The 11788-nt window shown below is 43.1% G+C and overlaps 1 pseudogene across 1 annotated transcript; it reads left to right on the top strand.

The window, feature by feature from the left end:
• Nucleotides 1-219: 219 nt before the first annotated feature.
• Nucleotides 220-4193, top strand: LOC311606773 (large ribosomal subunit protein P2-like; annotated as a pseudogene). The gene is made up of 2 exons: nt 220-297; nt 3817-4193. The product of its transcript is annotated as a large ribosomal subunit protein P2-like (transcript).
• Nucleotides 4194-11788: the final 7595 nt, after the last annotated feature.

Here is an 11788-nt window from a genome sequence, read left to right as displayed (position 1 = left end):
AGTTTTATGTCAACTTGACACAAGCTAGAGTCATCTGAAAGGAGGGAACCTCAGCTGAGAAAAGGCCTTTATAAGATCTAGCTGTAAGGCATTTTCTTAATTAGCGATTTATCGGGGAGAGCTCAGTCCATGGTGGGTGGTGCTACCTCTGGTCCTGGGTTTTCTAACAAAACAGGCTGAGCAAAGCCAAGCGAGCAAGCCGGTAAGCAGCACCCCTTCATGGCCTCTGTACCAGCTCCTGCCCCGTGTGAGTTTCTGTCCTCACTTTCCTTTGATGATGACCAGCGATACGGAAGTGTAAGTCGAATAAACCTTTTCTCTCTCGTCTTGCTTTTTTGGTCATGGTGTTTCATTGTAGCAATAGTAACCCTAACTAAGACACGGGAGAACTTGAGGCTATGATGATGTCCAAGGATCATCCGGATGGTGTCCAAGGATCGCCTGGATGCTCAGCTGCAGCAGAGAGAGAACTCACTGTTCCCTGGGTGATGGCTGGGGTGCTGTCTGCCTATGTGGATAAGGATATGTTCCTTACTCAGGCTGTTGCGTCACATAATCATTTTCTCCCCTAGAAACACTCGCATAGCCTAACCCCGGATACTGTTTTATCATCTACCCAGGACCCCTTTAGGCTTCAAGTTAACACAAAATTAACAATCGCACCTGGCCTACGCTGTTCTCTCAGCGGAGGCTGAACACAAACACACGCCACCTCATAGATTTTCTAGCAAAAACTTTATTTTGGCTCCATAAATCAAATCCTTTAAAGTCAAGTAGATTATTAGCATTGCTTTGAAATATTTAGCTTATAAATAGGGTATCACCGCTGATGCTGCTCTATAATATTTCAAACCAGAATGAAAATCATATACTTTCTGATGATTCACAAATTGGCTTTATAAATCTGTACTCACCTCAAGTTATAACTCCAGAACTTAATTTGTGGGCCTGCCAGCCAAATCTTAGCAGCCTGTTTTGATTTACAAGTCTCTCTTTTATTAATGCTAGTTGTAGCCAAACTGGTTTTTTTTTTAGTACCTTATAAGTCCAAAAATTAATTTCCATATCCTTAAATGAGTTCACAAATGCTAATATAGATTTACAAGTCCTAAAACAAATTTGGAAATCATGCTGGTGAGTCTTGAATAAAATAACTTGATTTGCAAACCTGGGCTCTGCACCTGTTTTCCTAGGAAGTGATTTATAAATCAGGAGTTGAGTGCACCCCTGGCACAGTGGACTGCTCTCTCTCTCTCTCTCTCTCTCTCTCTCTCTCTCTCTCTCTCTCTCTCTCTCTCTCTCTCAAGTCCCTCTCTTCACATGCCATTGCACAGGGCAGATTTACAAGGCTGCAACCCCAGGCTGGCAAAGGCTCCTCAGGCTCTGACACGCTAGGGCCCGTGAGGGAAAAGGGCCACATCCCTCAGGCTGCCTGAAGCAGCTAAATCAGTAGGAAGACAGCAAGCCATTCATCTTCTTAGTCAGAAACGGAAAGTGCAGGCTCCAGGTTCTCTCTGAGTAAAGTCAGGGAGACAAACGCAAGGCTCAGGGAACTTCTAGGCAATGCTAGCACTCACACTGTGCCACAGCCCAGAGCCCAGATCCGGAGCCGGGAGTGCATCATCCTTCAGAAGGCACTGAGGAGGGACACCCATCCCCTCGCTGCATAATGCTGCTTCTGACAGTTGTCCCAAGGAAGAGGCGTGGCAGTGGTTATTCTGGGGAAGGTGATCAGAGAACAAAACGGGAGGATGCCTATGTCTACTTTGATCACATTCTATACTATTTGCACGACCTTCTCATCGATCGTAGGCTAACTTCACGACCGAGGGAGCATCAGGAAGGTTTTATTAGGAATATACGGGGGCAGGAGTTTAGATTTCTCTTGCCCTTTGGTGAAGTACCCACGGGAACCTGCCATCACAGTTTCCTTCCCCTGCTGCAGCTGTGCCTCACCCTTCAGAGCAGCTCAGTGTGTCTGGGAAGGCCCAGAAACTCCCAGAGAATGCTTTCTTGCTTGCTCATCCAGTTTCCTTGGACCAGGCAAGGCTGCTGCCCAGATTCAGGTGTGCATGTTGGAACTCCAAAGGCTAAGAAGCTTGCTGCCCGCCTTAAGCGGCACAGACAGTATTTTGAGCCAGTCTGGCCTTTCCATAAAAGCACACCATCCCTGCAGCAAGCATCCCAGGCCCGCCTACCTGGCAGCACCAGCTACACTTGGCCTTGTGTTCCAACCCCATCTGCACTGCCTGTCAATAACGGGCTCTTTTGAACGACTAGAAACTACTAAATTATTTCCCACTCACTCCCTTTCTCAGTGTGTTGTTCTTCCTCTGGTGAATATAATTCTTTGGAATCAATTTGTGCCCTTCAATAATTCTGTCCAGTCCCCTAAAAGACATGAGTTGACTCAGGCACTTTCAGTTTCTTTGCTCTGAAAGATGTTCCTGATGGCTATACATTATAGTCCCTTTTCAAGTAACTACAGCAGTTGTTTTTCATCTATCAGTTAGTGATATGTCTCCTCGCCTGATAGCTTTCATTGTTGATGGGAAAGTCTTCCAGATTTAAATTCAGACTCGGAGTTTTTGTCCTGGCTCCATTTGAACAAAGTATGGTAAGCCTCAATTTATTCAAATGAGGAAATATTTTAGCCTCACTACCTTCTGAACATGGTGATTATAATACTCAAATGAGATAAAAAAAAAATTGGTCAAAATGTTGTACAGACTTTTAATGCTACCTCCCCAGAAGCTCCTAATAGCTCCCCATAGTTGAGTCTACAAATTCGAGAGTAACTAGGATACTTTGCTCTAAGTGACTGTGTTGGTGGTTTAGGTAGTAATTACAATTCAGTTAAATGATATAAGAATTTGGATTATGTAAATTTGAAGCAGTATAATATGAAATATTAATAATATCTTATTTTATATGTAGATTTTGGGACGAAAGCAGTCCTCCAAAGTAAAAAAGAAATAGTTGCTAAAAACGTACCATTTGAAAGGCCGGGCGTGGTGGCGCACGCCTTTAATCCCAGCACTCGGGAGGCAGAGGCAGGCGGATCGCTGTGAGTTCGAGGCCAGCCTGGTCTACAAAGCGAGTCTAGGACAGCCAAGGCTACACAGAGAAACCTTGTCTCAAAAAACCAAAAAAAAAAAAAAAAAAAAAAAAAAAAAAAAAAAACCAAAAATGTACCATTTGAAATCCACTGGGCTGAGAAAACGATAAATTGTGTATGTGATATTGTTTCTGGCAGTGCCACCTCTGCTGGTAAAGAGACAGTCACTAGTTGTCAGAGACTGTGAACCGTGCCTTTGCTCCATGTGTTGAAATGTGCTATTTTAAATTCACTTTATTATAATGAAACAATGTAAAGAGCCAATAGAGATGTCATTCAAACTTTCCTCAAGCCATGGTGCTCACATTCAGGCTATGAGTCTCCTCCCTTTCTGCCTTCCAAAGCACTAACTTTGCAACATAATTTAGGTGTGATAAAATACCATTTTTACTGTGCAATTATTTGGCAGAAAGAACTTAGGAAATATTGGTAATCATTTGGAGCAAACAAAGAAAGGTCACCAAATCAGGCTTCCTTTCAGTTCTTTAAAATCATCCTCTATCAGGTCAAGATAGTGGGTCCCTGCCTCACCATCGATTTCCATGCCATGCCTTGAGAGCCCAATGAATGAAATGAATATTTGAAGACTGACAGCCACTGTATAAGTTTGTTCATGGGAGGAAAATAGCACTTTCTTGGGTGTGGTCTTTTCCCTGCAGTCCTGTTAAGAAGATAGAGTCCTTACTTAAGATTCCCAGCTGGACTCAGGAGCAGCCAGTAAGGCTGTGATTCAGAAATGGTTGTCTCTTCTGGCTGCCCTTGGGGGCAACTCCTGTCCTAGCTCCAAAGACATCAAGAAGATACTAGATAGTGTGGGCATCGAGGCAGGTGATGACCAGCTCAACAAGGTCATCGGTGAGCTGAAAGGAGAAAACACTGAGGATGTCATTGCTCAGGGTGTTGGCAAGCTCTCCAGTGTGCCTGCTGGTGGGGCTGGGGCCGTTTCTGCTGCCCCTGGCTCAGCAGCTCCTGTTGCTGGTTCTGCCCCTGCTGCAGCAGAGGAGAAGGAAAAACCGAGAAGGAGGAGGAGGCTGAGTAGTCAAATGATAACATGGGATTTGGCTTGTTTGATTAAATTCTTGCTCTCCTTTCAAATAAAGCCTTTCTATGTTAAAAAAAAACTTTCTACTTTTACATTTATATCATTGGATTTTTGAAAGCAGAAAAGGTCTGTTCCTATTCTTTTGGCTTTCCTCAATGTGAAGTAAAAAAGAGCTTTTCAATAGATATTTTGGAATAATTGATTAAAATATACACCTGTATTGTTCACAGACTCTGTGTGGGGTCTAATAAGAATTTCACCCCATGAATGATTTAGAAGGATTATTTTAATAGATGAGGTGTTTTGTTCACAGCAGGTCCACTGATTTGTACCTGAGCTTAGACTTAAGACATGATTTGAGGGGCCTGCTGATTGCAAAATGACTGGTTAAATCTTTGTCTGTGGTCAAGAGCTCTTTATGTAGTGCTACAGCATTTGCAAAGTAGTTCTCTGGTCTAAACATGTAGCCCTGATAATCTAGACATCGTATAAATATATACAGGCTCAATGCAAACCATAAGTTGGAAGATATTCAATAAATGTATTTATGTCCAAAGCTTAATTTGTGAACTCAAAAGGCCTACAGTCTTGAATTATGTATATATGAGCAACACCACCACCCCATCAATCCTTGATGCCCGAGGAGGGAATAACAAATACACCCCAAGTATGAATTGTAGGGGAGTATGAGCCATCTCACAAAATCAAGGGTGTAATGACAGAAATTATTATAAGGACAAACACCATATATTTCCCCCCTAAGAATTAAGTACAAAATGTTTGGAAGCTAGATTGGGGAAAAACATTATGTTAATCTTGCTAATCTTGAATAAATCTGCTAATCTTGTATAAATTGACATTTTTTCAGTCTTTATCTATGTAGACAGCCCCCTATACACACTCTGTACACATGCACACACTTTGGTAGGTAGTGAGTGGTATTTGTGACAATGATACAAGGCCTTTGCCACAATTTACTGTCGGTGTGGCTGTCTTGAAGTATTACACAGGCATAATTTTGAAATTGTGTATCTTGTTATTTAATGCATCAGTAAAGAGGCACATAGGTAAATATACTTCAAAATTTAAAAAGTCTTCATGACATCATCTTTATCATGCAATTGACTTCCTTTGTAATCTAATTCATGTTATCTTAAACCATTCTGAGAGCAAGTGTAGGAGCTCCGCAGCATTCCTGGAGGGATGTATGGCCTAGAAGAGGTGGGAAAGCCTTGGCCTCGTGGCCGTCAAATCCATGGGCAAGTTACCTGTATTTGGGAATTAACTGGCCGTTTCACTTTGAACACCAGAAGTCTGACTCCCAGTTGACAAAGAGAAGGTCCTTTGTAAATGGGGGCTGGAGAGGCCAAAGCATCTGAACGAGAAGCAAGTTTTCAGTCTTTGTTCCCTTTCCTCCTTTTATTAGTGAAAATGTACCTTTGAATTTTGTCCGTTTGGACTTCTCAGCAATAGGTGATTCTTTTGTAAGAGGCCACAGGAAACTGAGCCATTATCTTAATCCTTTGTGTCTTATGGCCACATATGAGATTTGTAACGCAGCAGTATTATGTACACTGATTATGATCCACAAAAGGGAATGGCGGCAACAGTGAGTCCAGAAGTGGGTTTTTTGTTCATTGCAATAAATGATACTTGTTACATTAAAACTACTTCCTAATTATATGTGACTGTTTGCTTGCCAAGTCCTAGCTGGCCTGGCCTTCTTTTCCCAATCTGATGGAGGGTTCAGGTTGAAAGGCATTTGGACTTGACACTGAATTTCTAATCTGCGCAGCTCCCCAAATGTGACTTCTGTTCTTGGCAAAAATTGTGTCCTGCACATTTCCAGAAAGTCATCAGTTATTCAGAGGGGCCTTTCAAATGTCAATAGCTTAAGTAAGAAAATGTGCACAATAGAAGGAGGCAAGGAGGCGGAGTTCCAGGTTGAGTGGACACTGGTAAGAGTAAATTTCCCTTGTCAGGGCTCAAGTCTCCGTGAAGGTTTCCATCCAGCGGTTCTGAAGGGGGCAGGGTAAAGGCGGGTTCTGAATGTGGATATTTTAACCCTTCCAGCCCAAGGTGTATGTTTTATAATGTATTCCTTGAGAAGCACTAATGCACCTTATGCAACTCTCTTTATCAGCATGCATTAGTTATATATAATGGGTTTCCATCATGACATTTTTATACATATATAATGTATTTTTATTGTATTATCTCCCACTACTCAGTCTTGTATCCTCCTCATCCTGCTGAGCTGATCCTTCGTCATTTGGACCATTTCCCTTTCCACTTTCCTGTCCTCTTTGTTACAACCCAGTGAGTTTAACTAGAGCTGTGTACAGAAGCACGGCTGAGCTGTTAGACATGGGCAACTTGCCAATGGCTATACCATTGAAGAAAATGCTGCTGTGTCCCCTAGTAACAGTAACTACTTACAGATACTTAGATGGGGTGGGGCCTCATGAGTCCCTTCCTCCTGGCCAATGTTAACTGTCTGTTAACTTAAAGGAGCGTGAGAACTCATGAGTTTTCCCTTCCATGACTGGACTGAGAAGTGACACTTATTGTCAACACATTGACCAGTTAGGAGTCTCTACAGTAACTGCTACCCACCGCAAAAAGAAGCTTTTCTGACATAGTCACTAACCTATGGACATAAACACAAATATTTAGAAGTCAGTTTGATAGGTACAATATGTCCAATTAGAAAAAACGACAGCTTTCCTATGCCCTATGATATCTCTGGTCAAGGGTTTTTGACCAGGTTTATAGTAACCAGCATGATTCTCCTCCTGTGGACTGAGCCTCAGACCTGTGTCTCTCTGACTAATAGATGTGTCATGACTGTGCCAGTGGGCACACTTTGCCTAGAAGGTCACAGTGTGGGCGCACAGTGTCCAGAGCTGAGTAAGACTGCTGATGGTGGTTCTCCCTCAGCAGACTCCATGGTACCTTTTAGCACTGTGAAAACCAAATAGTAAGGAGGAAGCCTTCAGGTTAGTTCTTGCATCATTTCACAGCTGAACGCTCTGGAATCTTCGGCAATGCAGTCTTATCATCTAGTAACTCTTCAATGAGATTATATCCTGTTAGTGGCATATTTCGTATCTGTATAGTTATTATTCAAACTCAAAATTGTTGGGGGAAAAGTATACAGAAAACACTGCCCTATTTTATTTTTACTATACATTTAAGTGCTATACTTGGCATCATAAAGCTGTTACAAGAGACACAATGTTTGCCCTAAGAAAATTGACATTGCAAGAAGCATGGTAAGTCCTCCATTGAGGTAGAAAGCTTAGGCCATCTATATACCCAAATATCACCATAATCATATATATGTACATATGATGTATAGGCCTTTTCATTCCTGAAAGGGCAGAAATAGTAAATGCCTCACAGTAAGCTTTCACTACATCAACTTAAATGAGGTTATATATCAAAAGAGAACAATGCACTTAGCTATGTATAAAGTGGAATGAAGTCACTAATGGATCAAGTCCTTCATCCACCATAGCCTTATTTTACGTAGGCAACTCAAATGATAAATAGCACAAGGCAATGACCTTTGAGTCACCTCGGGATGAGTCTTGAGTGCTACATTCATAGGGTAATTAGGACTATGAAGATTAGGTAAATGTTAATGTCTGATGGCAAGAGGAAGGTTAGAATAGGAGCTGGTGGATGAATGGATCAGGCTAAATGTAATAGCCCATGGGAAGAAGTAGATTTAGCAAGAATATGAAGGTATTGGGAGATTTCTAAGATTCAGAGCGGGGTGAGATCCAGAGTGGTTTTCAATGCATCATGGATACACATGACACACTGTCAGGAAGATGAGGGGTCCAGGTGATGGAGCATGATGCCTGCTTCACAGAGTAGTTAGGAGTTTTTTTGAGGGGAGGGGTGGCGGTATTTGTAGATATTTGTGGAAATTCTTATTTAGTTATCAGTTGGGGAAAAAAAATAAAATGTGCTTTCACTGGGTCACATGTGTGCTTAGGAAAGTTAATTTGGTAACAAGTAGAATCAGAGGGCACACATATTCTAGAAGGGAGGTTCTGTTGTCATCCTGCTAAGAAGTAGCATAAGGATTCAACAAGTAGTTCAAGGGTTGGCTCTGGGCAGCTAATGCAGTGCTGATGACGTGAACTGCAATGGTGGTGGCACAGTTTCGGGATGGGAGTGGGCTGAGAAGGCTTTCCAGAAGATGACTTTACAGGCATAGCAACTTCCCTGCAGGAACCAGGGAAAAGAAGGGTAATCTGAGGCTTAGAGCCGGTATGCAAAGGGAAAGAGAAGAATACAAAGGAACACTCTGAAAGAAGTGTTGAGCTCACCAGCTCCGGTGGACATTTGCAAGTCCGTGCACACAGAGATAGCCCCGGCTAAACTCAGTGACTGACAAAACAAACACACGTGTGAAGGCAGGAAAGAGACTTGTAGGGAAGGGCGGGAGACAGAAGTGTGTGTGTGTGGGGGGACGACAAAAGACAGGAGGAGATGAGAGCAATCACAACGCTTTCTATACATGTATAAAGTGGCCTAAGTCCAAATTTGATGAAAAGCCAATTAATAAAAAAGAAGATGATCTGTGGACTGAGCAAGATAGAATAGTTAATGAGGTCACTTTGGGGGTACGTTTAGACTGAGAGACTTCTGAGTAGAAGTAGACAGCAGTAGCTAAGAGTCCGAGTGTGGATATCCAGGAATCTAGGCTGTGCTTAGGCGTCGTCTCAGTCTCCTACTGTTGATGGTTGGAATGTATAGACTCTTGGAGAGAGCAGCAGAGCAAGAAGGCCGAGAGCAAAACATTGGCAACTACCAACTCATTGTAGGGTGTGGTGGGATATTACGGGACGGAGGCTGGAAAAATCTTGAAAGTCATCCAAAGTGGTAGCAGAGTCTTCAGTCTGAACCAGCCATCTCTCCAAGTTTGAGCTGGGATACCAGGGCGTGTAGGCGTAGCTTCAGCATTTGGAGTTTCAATGACTGGGCCACTGCTGCCCTGTCTTTTGAGTTTTTTTGCAGAGAAGTCACAAATACAGATTGTAGAGAAAATTAATGTTCTGTGGAACCTGTAGGACATACATGTGGCTCTGACCTGAACCAAAGGTCACAAATCTTTATGATATAGATGGAGCAGTTAGAGCAGCAGGAGCGGGGCTGGATCCCGTGATTTAGACAGGAAGTGAAAATCGTCCCTTACAAGGCTCATATCCCCCAGGAAGACTGGAGGGAAGGAAGGGAGAAGGCTGCTTTTGAGTCTGATGAGAGGGCAGCGCGTGGGGGTAGGGGTGGGGGTTGGGGTGGTGGGGGTTGGGGGTTGAGGTAGTGGGGGTTGAGGTGGTTGGGGTGGGGTGGAGGCGTGGCAGGGAGCTCTTGCCTTTCTAAGAAGGAGTCTCCTTTAACAAAGTGCAGTCTGAGCTCACATGAAGAGAGGCGTGCATCTAAAGAAGGAAGAATCTGAGTTTCGCTTGCTTGATAATCCTCCTAGTGCTAGGATGGCAGGTGGGAAGGCTTCAGGAGCTAGGGCCACCAATTAAAAACATTTCATGAAGAAAAATGTAAAAAGACGACTTTCCAAATTACCGCATTACTATGGGTGAATTAAGAGAGCAATTTGATCGCCCGAAAAGTGCTCCTCTTTCAATAAATGTAAAGTATGGATTCTTGCTGAGACTTCTAAGCTGCTTCATCTAAATTATGTGCGGAAATAGAGAAACAGATGTTAAATATGATTAAAACCAATTACAAACTCTACAGTACAGCCCTATGCTTTACTTCTGTCAGTCTCCCTGCTAGCTTAGGTGCCCTGCGTTCTGCCCTTAGCTCCTGTTCATAATGCTAGGATAAGCAACATGGGGGATTTGAACGTTCAGGCTACAGCCTGGCTGGGATATCCAGACTTAAACAGTGTTGTCTCAGCAAATTCAAGCAATGGACATAAGACTGGCTGTGGGGGTTGCCTTCTGAGTCTGCGCATGAAGCACATACCAACTAGATTGTATGTCAGTGCTTGTAGCAGAATTGAATTTTGACTTAATTTTCAGGAGTTTTGTTTCTAAACTTTGCAGCAGGCTGCTGCTCTGTTAAATATAAAACCTACATTTTGTCACTTAAGAACTGGCAAAAGAAGTTAGCCATTTTTTATTACTAACCCAAAATACCCAAGAAAACAACTTGAAGTGGTTGTATTTACTTTGGCCCATAGATTGTGAGGTTTAAAGTCTGTGGCCAGCTAGACCTGTTGTTATAGGCCTGTGGTGACATAGAAGGTAACATCATGGTGGCAGGGCTATGTGGACAAAGAGGCTGCTTACCTCATGACAGGCAGCATAGCAGAAAGAAAGAGAGAGAAAGAGGAAGGGTAGGAGGAAGGGAGAGGAGAGGAGAGGAGAGAGAGAGAGAGAGAGAGAGAGAGAGAGAGAGAGAGAGAGAGAGGGGGAGGGAGGGAGGGAGGGAGGGAGAGATGACAAGCTATATTCTTCAAAGCCATGCTCCTAGTGACCGTTTCTTCCCCTCAGTCTGCACTCAGCTATGAATGCATCACGGACTGGCTAATCCACTGGTTACGTTAGCATCCTTCGATAGATTCCCCCTTTGATGGCACTGCCAGCTGGGGACCAAGCTTTCATCGCATAAGCCCATGAAGGACACTTCATACTTCCCATGCCTCAAGGCAGAGGCGGTAGGTTTAGTTATGTGGTTTGGGTAGACTGGGGCAGGAATGCAGCAGCTCTGAGAACTTGACTTGCTATTGCAGCTACCTCCAGGTTCCCTTGAGCTTCTGCTAGGTCAGTGCGCAAGCTCAGACTTCCATCTTGGTGGTTTGCTCTGTTGAGTCTCTTGTCCATATACTGTCCCTCCTTCCCCCCAGTTACTTCTCATATTTCAGCCCTCATTACCCCCTCGAGTCTCCCAGGATTCTCTTAAGTATCATGGAGGAAAATCTTATAGTCTGCTTATATATTTAGATCAGACTGCTATATGGCCTCTGACTTGTGTCAGGTGACAGTCACTGGGCCATTAACTTTAGTAGGGATTTATTGACCACTTGACGACAAAGTGTGTCTGTCCTTGGGCCCATAACTGGAAGTCTGGCTGCTGACTTGCTGGATGGTGCTGCGAATTGTACTCTTTCACTGAAAGTTCTTGTTATCTTCAGTGTCTAACAAAAATATCTGGTGACAAGTGACTGACTGACTAAATGGGGTGGCTTGCTTATGCTTGTATGTGTGCATTTCTAAGAGTAAAGACAGCCTACATGTGTGTGTTTTCATGATTATAACTGGAAAAGGAAGTGGAAGAAAGTTCTTGTCTGAGGACACCAGATGGAGAAGCCGCTACATCTCTCCCTTCAGCTTTGATGCTAAAACAGAGCTTAAATTTTCCCCAACCTCTAATTAGTCAAAGGTCATGTGCCTCAGTACCCCACTTCTCCTCCTCCTTTCCTCTGTGTGTAAAATAGAGCCAGTAGAGAAATCTAAGTTGATTTAAATATATACCTTTCTTACAAAATGAGTCAATTAATAGTTTAAAACTCTCGATTTCCTGAGACTCAAGTCTCATAAGAAAGCGATTTCCATAACTCATTTTCAGAGTCAACTATCTCAATTCTAATT

The sequence above is a fragment of the Acomys minous genome (assembly GCF_964271855.1).
Source record: "Acomys minous genome assembly, chromosome: 1".
Lineage (NCBI taxonomy): Eukaryota > Metazoa > Chordata > Mammalia > Rodentia > Muridae > Acomys > Acomys minous.
The sequence above is the reverse complement of the archived record's forward strand: the minus strand, read 5'-3'. Positions and strand labels throughout refer to the sequence as shown.